We start from the raw sequence: 16854 nt of genomic DNA, 5'->3' as shown, positions 1-16854 counted from the left end.
GTTACCCCACAATTCATAAAAGGTGGTAGAGAAAAAGTGGGGAATTATAGACCGGTAAGCCTGACATTGGTAGTGGGGAAAATGCTAGAGTCCATTATAAAAGATGTAAAAGCAGAGCACTTGGAAAGCAGTGACGGGATTGAACAAAGTCAACATGGATTTACAAAAGGTAAATCGTGCTTGACTAAACTACACCAGGTTATAGTCCAACAGTTTTATTTGAAATCACAAGCTTTCAGAGCGCTGCTACTTCGTCAGGTGAAGTGGAGAGATGCATAAAGACACAACTTATATAGTTAGGTGGGGTTACATGTAGCGTGACATGAACCCAAGATCCCTGTTGAGGACATCCTCATGAGTGCGGAAACTTGGCTATCAGTTTCAGCTCTACGATTTTGCATTGTCGTGTGTCTTGAAGGCCGCCTTGGAGAATGCTTACCCGAAGATCGGAGGCTGAATGTCCTTGACTGCTGAAGTGTTCCCCGACTGTGAGGGAACACTCCTGCCTGGCGATTGTTGCACCGTGTCTGTTCATCCATTGTCGCAGTGTCTGCATGGCCTCGCCGATGTACCATGCTCTGGGGCATCTTTTCCTGCAATGTATGAGGTAGACAACGTTGGCTGAGTCACATGAGTATGTACCATGTACCTGGTGGGTGGTGTCGTCACGTGTGATGATGTTATCTGTGTTGATGATCTGGCATGTCTTGCAGAAGTTGCCGTGGCAGGGTTATATGGTGTCGTGGTCGCTGTTCTCCTGAAAGCTGGGTAATTTGCTGTGAACAATGGTCTGTTTGAGGTTAGGCGGCTGTTTGAAGGCGAGTAGTGGAGGTGTGGGGATGGCCTTAGCGAGGTGTTCATCATCATTGATGACATGTTGAAGGCTGCAAAGAACATGGCGTAGTTTCTCCGCTCTGGGGAAGTAGTGGACGACGAAGTCTGTTGGTTGTGTCCCGTGTTTGTCTTTTGAGGTGGTCTGTGCGATTTTTTGCTGTGGCCCGGCGGAACTGTCGATCGACGAGTCGAGCGTCATATCCCGTTCTTATGAGGGCGTCTTTCAGCGTCTGTAGGTGTCCATCGCGTTCCTCCTCGTCTGAGCAGATCCTATGTATTTGCAGGGCTTGTCCACAGGAGATGGCTTCTTTAACGTGGTTAGGGTGGAAGCTGGAGAAGTCGAGCATCCTGAGGTTGTCCGTGGGCTTGCGGTAGAGTTAAGTGCTGAGGTGTCCGTCTTTGATGGAGATTCATGTGTTCAAGAATGCAACCGATTTTGAGGAGTAGTCCATGGTGAGTTTGATGGTGGGATGGAACTTGTTGATGTTATTGTGTAGTCTTTTCAGTGATTCTTCGCCATGGATGCATAGGAAGAAAATGTCGTCGATGTATCTGGTGTATAGCATTGGTTGGAGGTCCTGTGCAGCGAAGAAGTCTTGCTCGAACTTGTGCATGAAGATGTTGGCGTATTGGGGTGCGAATTTGATCCCCATGGCTGTTCCGTGTGTTTGGGTAAAGAACTGGTTGTCGAAGGTGAAGACATTGTGGTCAAGGATAAAGCAGATGAGTTGTAGGATGGCGTCTGAAGATTGGCTGTTGTTGGTGTTGAGTACTGAGGCTGCTGCAGCGATGCCGTCATCGTGGGGGATACTGGTGTAGAGTGCTGAGACATCCATCGTGGCGAGGAGCTTTCCTGGTTCAACTTGTCTGTGGATGCTGAGTTCCTGTAAGAAGTCTGTTGTGTCACGACAGAAGCTGGAGGTTCCCTGTACGATGGGTTTCAGGATGCCCTCGACGTATCCAGAGAGGTTCTCACACAGGGTTCCATTGCCTGATACGATAGGACATCCGGGTGTGTTGGCTTTGTGTATCTTTGGGAGGCAGTAGAAGTCTCCCACGTGGGGAGTACGTGGGATGAGAGTGCGTAGGATGCTTTGAAGGGTTGGATCAAAGGTCTTGATCAGTTTGTTGAGTTGGTGGGTGTGTTATTTGGTCGGATCTGCGGGTAACTGTATGTAGTGTTCCTGGTTGTCCCGTTCTCGTTATGCTTCTTTGCAATAGTCCGTTCTGTTCTGTATGACGATGGCTCCTCCTTTGTCTGCTGGTTTGATGACGATGTTGCGGTTGGTCTTGAGAGTGTGGATGGCATTGTGTTGTGCTCGGGTGACATTCTGGACCGTATTGTGAGTGGGGCTGATGAATCTGGCGTTGATACTTCTCCTGACAGCTTGAGCATACATGTCAAGCTTAGGGCACTGACCCTCCGGAGGGGCCCAATTTGATTCTTTCTTCTTCAGTTGCTGCACTGCGGATCCCTCTGTCTCCTGTTCCGGATCATTGGTTATCTCATTGGGTTCGCTGCTGACATCTTGGGATTTGTGGAAGATTTCCCGGAGCCTCATTTTCCTGATGAATTCCTCTGTGTCTGCCGCGAGACCGATGGGGACCATTTTGGTGGTGGGGCAGAAATTGAGCCCTCGGCTGAGAACTTCAATTTCATCTGGTTGAAGGGTGTGGTCGGCGAAGTTGGCGATGGACTTCCCTGTGGTTTCAACCGTGGTACCGGGGCAGGCTTGTTTGCTGCTGGTGGTGTAGAAGTGCATCAGCATATAGATATATCTATCCACACATATTAGTATAAAATAAGCACACATACTCTCTTATATTAAAATGGAGTCTGGAACTGTTTCAACAGGCCAAAATGGCTTCACACAGTATAACATAAGGGGAAACGGGCAGGCCCATATTAGGAAACGGTTTAAGGAAGAGGATGTGACTCCTTTGTAGCTTGCAGGCTAGACAGTTCCATAAACAAGATAAGCTTAACAGAACAAAAGCATGATAAACCAAAGGACATGTACTGTAAACATTCGTATGAATGTCCAGAACCAAAGTGAGAGACAAACCGTCTCCATTGTATAAAATTAATTAACTTTATCTAAAGGTATTCCTGCATCATGACTTTTGATTATCTATGGGCTAACCTTATCTTAAGACACCGAGGCTCTGCTGCCCTTTAGTCATCTTCTTGTTGACCTTAAACATTTCTTACTCATCTCTTCCTTAATGTTATTTAGTTGTGTCTCAATACCATACCATGTGATAAAAGGTTTTGCTCTTTGAGTATAAAAAGAGGTGTTTTTGTCCATGCATTCGGAGAAGTCACGATAGCCATTGCCTACGTGAAGCTCCCCTTGCTAGCAAGTAGTTAAATAAAGTCTGCCTTTGACGATCACTTTGTTTCACAGAGTCTTATTGAACAGTCGAAACTTCGACAGTTTCTTGGAGGTCCCACCGAGATCGCTTGCTGCCTTTCGGTAAGTCACGGACGAGGACACCATACTTTGCTAACGACAAATCCGGAATGGCCATAAGTGAGGTTTTCTCACAGAAAAGGATTTCTCTTCAGATACATAGTTGGTGTAGTCTGTCACTTCCGACGGGAGCAATGCGATCTGTTAAGACTCATGTGTGTTTGGAACTTGAGTTAACTTATGTAACCTTTTGCTTCTTTTATCTTGACATTAAAAGGAGGAGGAGATTGCCGGTTCAGGTTTCAAAACTGTCGGACAAAGGGAGACAGCAGAAAGGTCGCGACCAGGTTGAGTTCCGGAATATATGTGAGTGTACTGTGAAGGGATTAGCCTGAAGGATAGACACAGAAAGAAAGAAATAAGGGTACCAGAGGGCCTGTGAAGAGACTAGCTCGAAGGATAGGCAGAGAGTGCACAGTGATGTAATCTGTGAAGGAACTACCTAGTAATTCCGAAGGATAGATAGGCAGTTAGAGTAAGGATAAGTATGGAATAAGGATTCAGAAATAAAACACAACTGTTTTGTAAAATAACGCTTATATGCATATGTAAAGTTTGTAAAGATTTAAAGGAAAACTGTTGGTGACTGAGTTGATCGACTAGGACAAGGAAGTTCCTGTCTCAAACGCACAGCCTTAGACCGGTTGTTAAGAGGGGAAATCCCCCACGCGAAGGTCAGGACCCTGAAGTGGGCAGAGAGGCATAAAGGCACTTAGGATCGTGATACTCAGTCATTAGTTGTCAAAAGCTTGTAAAATAAGGCCTCGATCTGTAGAGCGTACCACGCAGATCGAGAAAACTGTCGGATTGTAATTTAGCTTTTGTAGAAAGCCTGCATAACTGTACCTACGTTATTTCATGTCTGAGTTCTTTTGTGTATCTGTTTGGACCTTCAAGTTATTCCTTAGTATTTTCTTGATTGTTATTATTGTATGTTATTGTTCATCGCTGTCAGCACTTTGGTCATCCTGTAGGGGTCGTAAGAGGGTTGAGGCTAAAACTTGTGACCCAGAACAAGTGCAGCTAGTGGAAATTGAGAACTAACTAGGATGGGAGCTGCACAAAGCAAGGTCCCCGAAAGGGGAACCCCAGCTTTCCATATTTTTCAAAATTGTGGCCGATCATCCACAAATGATTTACCTAAATGGTCTAATTGGACCAAGAATGACAAATACCCATTCCCTATAGACGGAACCTTTAATTTAGACAGAATAACATGTCTAGAGAATTGCCTCGTAACTAGAGACCCGCAGAGAAAAGGAAAAAAAAAGTAAATTGGGCAGCCTTCTCAGATTGGAAAAAGGAAGCAGAGAGGCGACGCGAACGAAGTATAGAAGTTAGTAAACATAATAAAAAGAGGGATGAGATTAATCAGGAACAGAATAAACAACAAAAAGTTAAACAAATCAAGGTTGGCAGGGTCCACAAAATTTATCCGGAAACAGAAATACCCAAGCCCAGGTTTACACTTGTCCACAGACTAATTGGACAACTAGCAATCCCTGGGGAAATCAAAGTGGCCCAAACGAAGAGTTTGGACAAAATCCAAATTGTTTTGCATGACGTTACTTAGAGCCCACCCCAGACATTGCCCAGGAACAACAGGCTGTGGTACAATTGCCTGCAGTATCATTAAATTCTAAGGAAGAGCCATTTATAAATTTAAATATGAATGGAACACAAGTTCCATTTTTTGGTAGACACTGGAGCAACTAATTCGGTCTTGACTAAACAATATGCAGTAGGAGCACCTTGTAGCAGAGTGTCAAGTGTGTAGGACTTTCAGGAACAACCCAGACTATGGTATGGCCCACTCCATTGGATGTACAGATGAAAGACTTTCATGAACAGCATGCATTCTTATTATCTGAAGACGTTCCCATCAACTTATTAGGAAGAGATTTGTTGTGTAAAATGAAAGCAGTGATATCATGTATGAAAAAAGGACTGAAGGTATATGTTCCAACTGACAGATGTGGGATGTACCCATTGCAGGTCCACAATTCTCCTATTTTGTATTGTTGGACTAATCATGATGACAACCTCAGTAAACAATTACTGATGGCTGTGGGAGCATTGCAGTATGCCACAAGATCAGTATCAGAATACCAGAAGCAGTTTAATTTGGGACATTGGCATGATAAATTGCACTGTATAGCCTATTATGACAAAACGGGAGAAGATCTAGAAGTGGCAATTAATTACAAGCCCTTTCTGCATCAGAAATATTCACTTAAAATCCGAAGAATTTTAATTGGGCAAGAAGGAATAGCGTCACCAATCTTGTTGACCCAAACAGCATGGGAATTATTCAGGGTAAAGACTCCATGCCACACTGTACACTAGCAGTGGCGTATGAATTCAAATCTTCTGATCTAGGACAGATGGTCCTACGCCTATCAAAAGCTGCAGTTCAACAGGAGTGGAGAATAAGTCAGGGTTGGTTCAAGACCTAAGAGCAGTTAACGAGTCTGCTCTCCCTGCCTACCCGTTGGTCCCAAACCCAGCCACCATTCTGACCAGTATACCTCCTAATTCAAGGTATTATACGGTCATTGATCTCTGCTCAGCCTTCTTCAGCATTCCTATTCACCAAGATTCCCAGTTCCTGTTTGCCTTCACGTTCAAAGGAACCCAATACACATGGACCAGGCTGCCACAAGGCTATACAGAAAGCTCAACTCTCTTTTCGCAGTGCCTCAAACATGATTTACAGAACATTGTCTTAACCGATGGGTTAACCCTCATACAGTAAGTAGACGACCTGCTAATTGCATCACCTACCCAAGAGGCATTGTGAATCAGTGACTCAGCTTATCACTAAGCCTCGTATAGACATTGTAGAAACTCCTCTGGACAATAGCGATTTTATATTTTATGTGGATGGATCAGCCCTCAGAGATGAAAAGGGCTCGCAAAAAAAGTGCATATGCCATTTCCGATGATCATTCAATTATCCAAGTATGCTGACCACCATCTTTCTTTTCAGCACAACAAGCAGAACTGTTTGCCGTTACAAGAGTATGTATTTTAGCTACAGGAAAATCAGTGAATATTTATATTGACTCTTGGTATGCATTTGGAGTCACTCATAATTATGGTCAAATTTGGAAACTTAGAGGATTCCTGACTTCATCGGGATCTACAGTTAAAAATGCTGAACAAATTGATAACCTTTTAAAGGCTCTCCAGTGTCCTAAAAAAAAATTGCTGTTATTAAATGCAAAGCAGATACAAGCAATCAAGACCAGGCTTCTTTGGGCAATGATAAGGTGGATCGAGCAGCTAAGGCTGCTGCTCTTTCTGATACAGGGTCACAAGTGTCTGCATATGTTCTTAGAAATCAAGATCCAGACAATCCCCCACCCACAACTGATGACGTTTTGGCTTATCAATTACAGGCCAGTCCGGACGAAGTGTTAGCTTGGGTGAATGATTCTTGTTTTAAAACACCTGAAGGAGTATGGGTCTACCATGACGGCTGCATGGTGGCTACCAAGTCAATACTCCCATGGATTGCCTGATGTGTCCACATGTTCACATGCAGGCAAAGGGGGGATGGCAGACTATATCACACAAACTTGGTATTCACCAGGCAGTGACAATTACAAAACAAATTAGTGAACAATGCATTACCTGCCAAACAATGAACCCAGGTAAAATGGAAAAGGTACAGGCTGCCTCCCACCCAAATCCAACAGGACCCTTTGTACATTTACAGATGGATTTAATTGAATTACCGGTATGTTTAGGATTTAAGTATGTATTAGTTATTGTAGATGTGTTTTCACGATGGATTGAAGCCTTTCCATGTAAAAAAATGATGCAGTTACTGTTGCAAAATGTTTGTTAAAAGAAATTGTACCACGATTTGGTATACCTGCACAACTTTCAAGTGACAATGGACTTCTACTGCAGCTATCATCCACAGTCAGCGGGACTGGTAGAAAAATATAATGGTATGCTGAAGAATAAACTTTCTAAATTTTGCAATGAAACTGGACTTAAATGGGTCGAACTATTACCCCTAGCATTGATGATAATGCGAGCAGCAACTAACAGGACAACCGGACTATCGCCACAAGAGATTGTTATGGGACAACCCCTAAGACTGCCATTTTCAGCGCCACTTACGGTTAAGCAAATGGACATCCATAAAATGGATGAGAACATGTTAAACTATTGTATTGCATTAACTAGATGTATTTCCAGCTTTCACCAGCAGGTAAAAGAGGCGCAAACGGAACCAGCGGAAGGAAGGTGCCATAACTTGGAACCAGGAGATAACGTATACGTAAAGGTCTTCAAAAGAAAGAACGGACTACAGCCACGCTTTGAAGGGCCATACCAAGTACTCCTGACAACAAACACAGCTGTTAAAATCAAGGAAACACCGACTTGGATACACGCATCCCATTGTAAGAAGGCACCAGACGGGGACATTTAAAAAAAAAAGGGACTTGAAACGATGAAATTATTGTTTACGCTGTATGAAATCATCGAGATGGTATGCGTAAGCTGTCAGAGAGATAACGAAGAACCACGAAAGAAACGAGGACCGACAAAAGGGACTGAAAGAATTAATGTGGGCTATATTGTCCTAGGAAGGACAAAATGGGGGAATGTAGAAGTGCATCAGCATATAGATATATATATCCACACATATTAGTATAAAATAAGCACACATACTCTCTTATATTAAAATGGAGTCTGGAACTGTTTCAACAGGCCAAAATGGCTTCACACAGTATAACATAAGGGGAAACGGGCAGGCCCATATTAGGAAACGGTTTAAGGAAGAGGATGTGACTCCTTTGTAGCTTGCAGGCTAGACAGTTCCATAAACAAGATAAGCTTAACAGAACAAAAGCATGATAAACCAAAGGACATGTACTGTAAACATTCGTATGAATGTCCAGAACCAAAGTGAGAGACAAACCATCTCCATTGTGTAAAATTAATTAACTTTATCTAAAGGTATTCCTGCATCATGACTTTTGATTATCTATGGGCTAACCTTATCTTAAGACACCGAGGCTCTGCTGACCCTTTAGTCATCTTCTTGTTGACCTTAAACATTTCTTACTCATCTCTTCCTTAATGTTATTTAGTTGTGTCTCAATACCATACCATGTGATAAAAGGTTTTGCTCTTTGTGTATAAAAAGAGGTGTTTTTGTCCATGTATTCGGAGAAGTCACGATAGCCATTGCCTACGTGAAGCTCCCCTTGCTAGCAAGTAGTTAAATAAAGTCTGCCTTTGACGATCACTTTGTTTCACAGAGTCTTATTGAACAGTCGAAACTTCGACAGTGGTGATGCCGAGTTTCTCAAGCTTCCTGTTCTTGTTGTGCATGTAGGCAGTGTAGTTCCGTTGCCTCATCTGTTTGGCGGTGTCTCGTAGCTGGTCTGTTATGTCTTGAGCACAGGCTGAGAACATGGACTCTCTCTCCATTTCGAGGTTGCGGCGTCTGCTGTAGAGCTGGTGTACGAGATGGTTGAGGAGTGTGCGAGAGGTACGACAGCAGAGTCTCTTAGCGTAGTCTGTGTTGTAGGTCGACTTGAGTGGGTTCATGATCTATGGTCCACCCCAGTCCAACACCGGCATCTCCATACGATAGAAAGCGAAGAGTTGGAATAAACGGGTCATTTTCCAAGTGGCAGGCAATGACTAGTGGGGTACCGCAAGGATTGGTCCTAGGACCCCAGCTGTTCACAATATATATTAATGATCTGGACGAGGGAATTGGATGTAATATCTCGAAATTTGCACACGACACAAAGCTGGGTGGGAGAGTATGCTGTGAGGAGGATGTCGTGAAATTCCAGTATGATTTGGACAGGTTGGGTGATTGGGCAGAAACATGGCAAATGCACAATAATGTGGATAAATGTGAGGTTATCCACTTTGGTGGCATAAACAGGAAGGCAGACTTTTACTTGAATGGCAATAGATTGGGAGAAGGGGAAGTGCAAAGAGACCTGGGTGTTCTTGTGCACCAGTCGCTGAAGGTAAGCATGCAGGTGCAGCAGCCAGGTAAGAAGGCAAATGGTATGTTGGCCTTCGTAGCAAGAGGGTTCGAGTACAGGAACAAGGATGTCTTGCTGCAGTTGTACAGGGCCTAGGTGAGACCGCATCTTGAGTATTGTGTGCAGTTTTGGTCGCCTTATCTGAGGAAGGACTTTATTGCCATGGAGGGAGGGCAGCGAAGATTCACCAGGCTGATACCTGGGATGGCAGGAATGACGTATGAGGAGAGATTGTGTCGATATACTTACTGGAGTTTAGAAGATTGAGAGGGGTTCTCATCGAAACCTATAAAATTCTGTCAGGCCTGGATAGACTAGATGCAGGAAGGATGTTTCCGATGGTCGGGGAGTCCAGAACCAGGGGTCATAGTCTAAGGCTAAGGGGTAAGCCATTTAGGATTGAAATGAGGAGGAATTTCTTCATCAAGAGAGTGGTGAACCTGTGGAATTCTCTGCCACAGAGGGCGGTGGAGGCCAGTTCATTAAATATATTCAACAAGTTGTTGGATATATTTCTTAAGGCTAAAGGGATCAAGGCATATGGGGAGAAGGCAGGGACAGGGTACTGAATTTGGATGATCAGCCATGATCTCATTGAATGCCGGAGCAGGCTCGAGGGGCCGAATGGCCTACTCCTGCTCCTATCTTCTATGTTTCTATGTTTAAATCAAGCCGCATTCACCAACCATCCTAAATCACAGCAAGACCAATTCAAACATCACCCTATCTCACGTAAAGCCCCATTCACACATCATCCTAACTCACACCAAGACCCATTCACCCATCATCCGAACTCACACCAATCCCCATTCACCCATCATCCTAATCAGACCAAGCCCCATTCACCCATCATCCTAACTCACACAAAGACCCATTAACCCATCAACCTAACTCACAGCAAGACACATTCTAACTCACACAAATAAACATTCACCCATCATCATAACACACATGAAGACACATTCACCCATCATCCTAACATATACGAAGACGCATTCACCCATCAACCTAACTCACACCCAGCCACACTCACCCATCATCCTAACTCACACCAAGACTTAATCACCCATGATCCAAACTCACATAAATAAACTTTCACGCCTCACCCTAACTCACACCAAGCCCATTCACATATCATCCTATCTCACACCAAGCCCCATTCACCAATCATCTTAACTCACAGAAAGATCCATTCACCCATCATCCTAACTCACATGAAGCCCCATTCACAATCATCATAACTCACACGAAGACTCTTTCATGCATCGTCCTAACTCACATGAAGACACATTCACCCATCATCCTAACTCACACCAAGACACATTCACCCATCTTGCTAATTCACACCTAGCCCCATTCACCAACTCATCCTAACTCACCAAGACCCATTCACCCATCATCCTAACTCACAGGAAGACACAATCATCCATCATCCTTTCCTACACTAAGATCCTTTCAGCCATTATCCTAACTCAAACCAAGACCCATTCACGCATCATCCTAATTCACTCCAAGCCCCATTCACCCATATTCCTAACTCGCACCAACCTCCATTCAATCATCATCCTAACTCACACCAAGCCCCATTCACCAATCACCTTAACTCACACCAAGGCCCATTCAACTATCAGCGTAACTTACACCATGCCACATCCATGCATCATCCTAACTTGCACTAAAACCCATTCATTCATCATCCTAGCTTGTAGCAAGCAACATTCACCCAACGTCATAACTCGCAGCTAGCCCCATTCACCCATCATCCTATCTCACACCAAGGCCATTGCTGCATCATCATAACTCACACCAAGCCCAATTCACCCATCATCCTAACTTTCACCATGCCGCATTCACCCAACATCCTAACTCACACCAAGGCCCTTTCACCCATCATCCTAACTCACACCAAGACACATTAACGCATCATCCTTATTCACACCAAGCCCCATTCACCCATCAGCCAAACTCACATCATGTCCCATTCACACATCATTCTAATTCAAACCAAAACACATTCACTCATCACCCTAACTCACACCAAGACACATTCACCTATCTTCCTAATTCACACAAGAAAAATTCACACATCATCTTACCACACACACCAAGACCCATTCATCCCTCTTCCAAACTCACAACAACACCCATTCACCATAAATCCTAGATCAAACGAAAAACCAATCAACCATCATCCTAGCTTACACCAAGCCCCATTCACAGCTCATCCTACCCCACACCAAGCCCCATTCAAGCATCATACTAACTAACACCGAGCTCCATTCAACCACCTTTCTAACTCACACTAAGACCCATTCACCCATCTTCCTAATCCAGACCAAGCCTCATTCAAGCATCATACTTACTTACACCAAGCCCCATTCACACATCATCCTAACTCACACCAAGACCCATTCAACCATCATCCTGATTCACACCAAGCCCCATCTACACATCATTCTAACTCACACAAAGCCCCATTTACCCATCATCCTAATCACACAAAGACACATTCACCTATCATCCAAACTCACACCAAGGCCCATTCACACATGATCCTAACTCACACGAAGAACCATTCACCCCCCATCGCAACTCACACCGAGACACTTTCACGCATCATCCGAAATCACTCCATGCCCAATGCACCCTTCACCCTTACTCACACCAAGCCCCATTCACCCATCATCCTAACTCACATCAAGCCCCATTCAAACATCACCCAAACTCAGACCAAGCCCCATTCACCCATCATCCTAACTTACACCAAGCCCCATTCACACATCATCCTAAATCGCAGCAAGGCCAATTCAATCATCATCCAAACTCATGACAAGCCCCATTCACCCATCATTCTAACTCACGCCAAGACCCATTCACCAATCAACCTAACCCACACAAATCCCCATTCACCCATCATCATAACTTACCCCAAGCCCCATTCACACATCATCCTAATCAGACCAAGCCCCATTCACCCGTCATCCTAACTCACACATACGCCCATTCACCCATCATCCTAACTCACACCAAGACACATTCACCCAACATCCTAACTCACACCAATCCCCATTCACACATCATCCTAACTCACACAAAGTCGCATTCACCCATCATCATAACTCAAACGAAGACACATTCATGCATCATCCTAACTCACACCCAGCCCAATTCACACATCATCCAGCTCACACAAAGACGCATTCACCCATCATCCTAACTCACACGAAGACACATTCACACATCATCATAACACATCCTAACACCTACGAAGATGCATTCACCCATCATCCTAACTCACAACTAGAGACACTCACCCATCCTCCTAGCTCACACCAAGACACAATCATCCATCATCCTAACCTACACCAAGACCCTTTCACCCATCATCCTAACATACAGCAAAACCCTTTCCCCCTTCATCCTAACTCACACCAAGACACAATCATCCATCATCATAGCCTACATTCACCCATCATCCTAACATATACGAAGACCAATTCACGAATCATCCTAAACCATTCCAAGCCCCATTCACCCATCTTCCTAACTTGCACCAACCCCCATTCAATCATCATCCTAAACCACACCAAGCCCCATTCACCAATCATCTTTACTAACAACAAGGCCCATTCAACTCTCAGCCTAACTAACACCATGCCATATTCACACATCATCCTGACTCGCACGAAAACACATTCATTCATCATCCTAGCTCGTAGCAAGCCACATTCAACCATCATCATAACTCGCAGCTAACCCCATTTACACATCATCCTATCTCACACCAAGCCCCATTCACTCATTTTCGCAACTCACACCAAGGCCATTCCCGCATCATCACAACTCCCAACAAGCCCAATTCACCCATCATCCTAACTCAAACCAAGACACATTCGCCCATCATCCTAACTCACACCAAGACATATTCCCCCATCATCCTAACTCACACCAGGAAAATTCACACATCATCATACCACACACACTAAGACCCATTCATCCATCATCCTATCTCACAACTAGGTCCATTCAACAATCATACTAACTCACACCAAACCCATTCACCCATCACCCTAACTCACACCAAGCCCCATTCACACAAAATCCTAAATCACTCCAAGCCCCATTCACCCATTATCCTAACGTATACCAAGCCCAATTCACCCATCATCCTAATTCACACAAAGCCCCATTCCCCCATCATCCTAACATACACCAAGCCCCGTTCACACATTATCCTAATTCACACCAAGCCCCATTCACACATCATGCTAACTCACACCAATCCCCATTCACCCCTCATCCTAGCTTACACCAAGCCCCATTCACCCATCATCCTAAATCATACAAAGACACATTCCCCCATCATCGTAACTCACACCAAGCCATATTCACATATCATCCTAACTCACACAAGGAAAATTCACCCATCATCCTAAATCACACCCAACCCCATTCACATACCATTTTAGCTCACACCAAAACCCAATCACCCATCAACATAACTCAAACCAAGTCCCATACTCCCATCATCCTAACTCACAACAAGACACATTGGCCTCGAAATTCAGTCGCGTTTGCGCCCACTTATTGGCTATAGAGTGGTTGACGCCGGAAGTTTTTAGCGCCCGAAATTCAGTTGGTCCCTAACATCGGCGTTAGCCGGTAGCGCTGCACCGGCACCGATGACGTCATTGGTGTGCGCAGCGCCCCGGTTCCAATGCGATTCCATGCCGACCGCCAAATTCAGTTGCGGCCGCCTCGCCCGTGGCAGCCGCAAACAGCGTTTGAAAAACGGGGCCTTGCAGCTCCGAAAGGCCGGTGCATAAAGGTGGAGGGGCGGCCGGCCGCTTTCCCGGCGGCCGCCTGGCCGCATCTCCCTCCCCGGACTCCTGCACCACCCCCCCGCGGCATTGGTGTCTGACTCCCGCGAGCCCGGCACTTCTCCGTGGTGCCGGGCTCATTTGCCGGGGGAATCCAGCGGCGATCTCACGGCTGCAGGCAGCTCCTCCTTAAGAGAAGGAGGAGGCCTGCAGTACCCCAGCCTGCCGCAGCGCATCGGGTGCTGCAGCGGCAGCTGGACGCCTGAAACTGACTGTCATCACCCCAAGCGAGGCGGCCAAACCCTGCAATAGCGCCCGCCTGAAATTCAGTTGCGACGCGAGCGCAAAATTTCGGGCGCTAAAGACCTGGCGCGGCGATACCGAATTTCTAGGCCATTAAACCATCATCCTAAGTCACACCAAGAACTAATCGCCCATCATCATAACTCACAACGTGACCCAAATACCCATCATCCTAACACACACAAAGACATATTCACCCATCATCCTGACTCACACCAAGTCCCATTCACCAATTATCAGAACTCACACTAAGACTGAATCACCCATCATCCTAACTCACACCAAGACACTTTCATCCTTCATCCTAACGCACACTAAAAGCCATTCATCCATCATCCTAACTCACAGCAAGCCCCATTCACCAATCATCCTAACTAACAGCAATCCCGATTCACCCATCATCCAACACTCCAAGCCCCATTCACCCATCAGCCTACCACACACCAAGACCCATTCACAATTCACCCTAACTCACACCAAGACCCATTCACCCACCATCCTAAATCACACCAAGCCCCTTTCAGGCATCATCCTAAGTTACACCAAGGCACATTCACACATCATCCTAACTCACACCAAGACACATTCACACATCATCCTAACTCACACCAAGTCCAATTCACCCATCATCCTAACTCACACACTGCAGGAGTTCATCAGGGCAGTGTCCTTGGCCCAATCATCTTCAGCTGTCTCATCAATGACCTTCCCTCCATCATAAGGTCAGAAGTGGGGATGTTCGCTGATGATTGCACTGTTCAGCACCATTCGAGACTCGTCAGATACTGACGCAGTCTGTGTCCATATGCAACAAGACCTGGACATCATTCAGACTTGGGCTGACAAGTAGCAAGTAACATTCGCACCACACAAGTGCCAGGCAATGACCATCTCCAACAAGCGAGACTCTAACCACCTCCCCTTGACAATCAATGGCATTACCATCGCTGAATCCCCAACTATCAACATCCTGGGGGGTTACCATTGATCAGAAACTGAACTGGACCAGCCATATAAATACTGTGGCTACAAGAGCAGGCCAGAGGCTGGGAATTCTGCGGTGGGTTTCTCACCTCCTGACTCCCCTAAACCTTTCCACCATCTACAAGGGACAAGTCAGGAGTGTGATGGAATACTCTCCACTTGCCTGGATGAGTGCAGCTCCAACAACACTCAAGAAGCTCGACACCATTCAGGATAAAGCAGCCTGCTTGATTGGCACTCCATCCACCACCTTCTACATTCACTCCCTCCACCACCGGCGCACTGTGGCTGCAGTGTGTACCATCGACAAGATGCACTGCAGCAACTCGCCAAAGCTCCTTCAACAGCACCTTCCAAACCCGCGACCTCTACCACTTAGAAGGACAAGGGCAGCAGACGCATGGGAACATCACCACCTACAATTTCCCCTCCAAGCCACACACCATCCTGACTTGGACCTGTATCGCCGTTCCTTCACTGTCGCTGGGCCAAAATCCTGGAACTCCCTTCCTAACAGCCTTTTGGGTGTACCTACATCATATGGACTGCAGCGGTTCATGAAGGCAGCTCACCACCATCTTCTCAAGATGGGCACTAAATGCAGGCGTAGCCAGCGACGGCCACAACCCATCAATGAATTTTAAAAAACACCAAGAAACATTCACACATCTTCCTAACTCACACGAAGACCCTTTCACTCATCATCCTAAATCACATCAAGACACATTCACGCATCATCCAACTCCGACCAAGGCCCATTCACCCATCATCTTAACACACACCGAGCCCCATTCACCCATCTTGGTAACTCACAACAACACCCATTCACCCATCATCCTAAGTCACACAAAGACCCATTCACTCATCATCCCAACTCACACCAAGCCACAAACACCCTTCATCCTAACTCATAGCAAGGCCATTCACGCATCATCCTAAACCAGTCCAAGCCCCAATCACCCATCTTCCAAACATGCACCAACACCCATTCAATCATCATCCTAACTCACACCTAGCCCCATTCACCAATCATCTTAACTCACAACAAGGCCCATTCAACTCTCAGCCTAACTTACACCTTGCAATATTCACACATCATCCTGACTCGCACTAAAACACGTTAATTCATCATCCTAGCTCGTAGCAAGCCACATTCACCCATCATCATAACTCGCAGCTAGCCCCATTTACATATGATCCTAGCTCACACCAAGCCCCATTCACCCATCTTCGTAGCTCACACCAAGGCCATTCCCGCATCTTCATAACTCCCACCAAGTCCAATTCTCCCATCATCCTGACACACACGAATCCCCATTCACCCATCCTTGTAACTCACACCAGGCACAATTCACCCATCATCCTAACTCACATTTTGTCCCATTCACCCATCATCCTAACTCACATCAT

At 45.6% G+C, this 16854-nt stretch overlaps 1 pseudogene; it reads right to left on the bottom strand.

Annotated features, from left to right (window-relative positions):
- Nucleotides 1–1336: 1336 nt before the first annotated feature.
- Nucleotides 1337–16854, bottom strand: part of LOC147082750 (uncharacterized) — a 109912-nt pseudogene continuing 94394 nt past the window's right edge.

The sequence above is a fragment of the Somniosus microcephalus genome, unplaced genomic scaffold (genome assembly GCF_052327205.1).
Source record: "Somniosus microcephalus isolate GS21.2 unplaced genomic scaffold, FLI_Smic_1.0 scaffold114, whole genome shotgun sequence".
In the NCBI taxonomy this organism is placed as follows: Eukaryota; Metazoa; Chordata; class Chondrichthyes; order Squaliformes; family Somniosidae; genus Somniosus; species Somniosus microcephalus.
The sequence above is the reverse complement of the archived record's forward strand: the minus strand, read 5'-3'. Positions and strand labels throughout refer to the sequence as shown.